The sequence below is a fragment of the Tupaia chinensis genome, unplaced genomic scaffold, assembly GCF_000334495.1.
Source record: "Tupaia chinensis unplaced genomic scaffold, TupChi_1.0 Scaffold148296_1, whole genome shotgun sequence".
Lineage (NCBI taxonomy): Eukaryota > Metazoa > Chordata > Mammalia > Scandentia > Tupaiidae > Tupaia > Tupaia belangeri.
In genome coordinates this window covers 879,374-882,642 of record NW_006208147.1, presented here as the reverse complement: position 1 = coordinate 882,642, position 3,269 = coordinate 879,374, and positions in this window count along the sequence as shown.

Genomic DNA, 3,269 nt, shown 5'->3' with positions numbered 1-3,269 from the left:
TGAAGGAATTTACCAACTCCAGACCAGCTCTTCAAGAGATTCTGAAGGGAGTACTATACCAGGAAAACTAAGAAGTCAGACAGACAGTTATACAAGAACAAAAAGCAAACAAGAAAATGGCTCACTTAATGATAGGCTCAGGTACGGAAATATCGATAATTAAATTGAATGTCAATGGATTAAATTCTCCAATTAAGAGACATAGACTGGCTGAATGGATAAAGAAACAAAAACCCTCTATCTGTTCCCTACAAGAAACTCACCATATGGATAAAGACATACATAGACTAAAAGTAAAGGGCTGGAAAAAGATATACCATGCAAATGGAAATCAAAAAAGGGCTGGAATAGTGATATTGATATCAGACAAAATAGATTTCAAGACAAAGACTGTAAGAAGAGACAAAGAAGGGCATTAAATAATAGTAAATGGGGTAATCCAGCAAGAAGACATAACGCTTAAAAATATCTATGCACTCAACTCAGGTGCACCTAAGTATGTGCAGGAAAGACTGCTGGAGCTAAAAGGAGAGACAAGGAGAAATACTATAATTATTGGAGATCTCAACACCCCATTATCTAGTTTAGACAGATCTTCTAGGCAGAAAATAAATAGAGAGATACAGGACCTGAAGGATACTATAAAAAGAATGGTCTTGACAGATATCTATAGAACTTTCCACCCCAAGTCCACAACATATACATTTTTCTCACCCTGGCATGGAATCTTTTCAAAGATTGATCATATGTTGGGCCACAAATCAAGCCTTTACAGACTTGAAGGCATAGAAACTTTATCCAGCATCTTCTCTGACCATGATGGAATTGAATTAAACTAAAGATTAATTTCAAGAAATAGCCCCCAAAATACACAAACACATGGTAACTGAACAACCTGCTTCTGAATGATTTCTTCACTACTGAAGAAATTAAGGCTGAAGTCAAAAAATTTATGGAAACAAATGGTAGTACATAATCTATGGGACACCACAAAAGCAGTCATAAGAGGGAAATTCATAGCAATTTGTCCGCATAAGAAAAGGATGGAAAGATGGCAAATAGATAACCTATCATCATGCCTCAGGGAACTGGAAAAACAGCAACAAACAAACTCCAAAAATGCCAGGTGGAAAGAAATAATAAAGGTTTGAGCAGAAATAAATGAAATAGAAAATAAATGAACCATGCAGAAAATAAATGCAAGCAAAAGCTGATTCTTTGAAAAGATTAACAACATCAACACACCATTGGCTAGACTGATCAAGAAGAAGAAAGAAACCAGATTAATCAAATACATGATTACACAGGCAATATTACAACAGACATAGTAGAAATACAAAATATCCTTAAAGGATACTATGAGTGACTATATGCCAACACACAAGATAACTTGGAGGAGATGGATAAATTCATGGATGCATATAATTGAATCAGGAGGACATAGAGATCCTGAATGGACATAACAAGCCAGGAGATTGAATCGGTAATAGATAACCTCCCAACAAAGAAAAGCCCAGGTCCAGATGGCTCCACTTCTGAATTCTACAAAACTTTTAAGGAAGAGTTAACCCCTAACCTACTAAAATTTAATTCATTTTATGAAGCTTCCATCATTTTCATACCCAAAACAGATAAGGACATGACAAAAACGGAAAACTACAGACCAATATCATTGATGAATATAGATGCAAAAATTCTCAACAAGATACTCACAAATCATATCTAACAACATATAACAAAGTATTCATCCCGACCAGATAGGCTTTATCCCAGGGATACAAGGGTGGTTCAACATACACAAGACCATAAATGTATTACACCATATTAAGAAAGAAAGATTAAAAACCATATGATCATTTCAATGGATGTGGAGAAAGCATTTGATAAAATACAACATCCTTTCATAATTAAGACTCTCAGTAAGATTGGTATAGAAGGGTCATTTCTCAACACAATAAAAGTCATCTATGAAAAACCTACAGCTAAAATTATACTGAATGGGGAAAAGCTGAAAGCTTTTCTGCTGAAAACGGGTACTAGGCAAGGCTGCCCACTATCTCCACTGCTCTTTAATATAGTACTGGAAGTTTTAGCTAATGCAATCAGAGAAGAGAACAATATAAAAGGCATTTGAATAGGCAAAGAAAAATTGAAAATATCTTTATTCGCAGATGACATGATGGTATACTTAGAAGACCCAGAGGTCTCCATGAAAAAACTTGAAGTAATAAGTGAATACACTAAAGTAGGAGGATACCAAATCAACATCCAAAAATCTATAGCATTTCTGTATATGAACAAGAAGATGAACGAAGTAAAGCTGAAGAAAGGATCCCTTTTGCCATAGCCAGATGTATAAGATACCTAGGGATAAATCTAACTAAGTCAAAGACCACTATAAAGAAAACTATGAAAATCTTTAAAAAGTTTATTGAAAGTGACATAAAAAAAAGTGGAAGGACCTCCCATGTTCCTGGATTAGAAGAATTAACATAACCAAAATGAAAAATCTACCGAATTAATCTACATGTTTAATGCAATTCCAATCAAAATACTAGAAATAACCTTCACAGATCTAGAAAAGACAATCATAGAATTTGTCTGGAATCATAAAAGACCTCATATTGCAAAAGCAATCCTGCGTAAGAAGAATGGAGTAGGAGGCATATCACTCCCTAATCCCAAGATGTACTATAAAGCTGTGATCATCAAAACAGCATGGTATTGGCACAAAAACAGACATGTGGACCAATGGAATAGAACAGATACCCCAGAAATAACCCCCAAAGCTTACAGCCAACTGATTTTTGACAGAGGATATCAGTCAATCCACTGGGAAAAGGAAAACCTCTTCAGTAAATGGTGTTGGAAAAACTGGGTATCCACCTGCAGAAAGATGAAACAACCCCCATTTTCCACCATTAACAAAAATCAACTCAAAATGGATCAAAGATCTGAACCTAAGACCTCAAACAATAAAACTACTGGTGGAAAATGCTGGGGAAACTCTTGGAGACATTGGAGTAGGCAAAGACTTCTTAAATAAGACTCCCAAAGCACAGGCAATAATCCCTAAAATAGACAAGTGGGACTATATTAGACTAAGAAGTTTCTGCACAGCAAAGGGCACAGTAACAAGTATGAACCGACAACCTTCAGAATGGGAAAATATTTTTGTTAAGTGTGCCTCAGACAAGGGACTGATAACCAGAATACACAGGGAACTCAAGTGCCTTATGCAAAAAAAAAAAAAAAAAAAAAAAAAAATA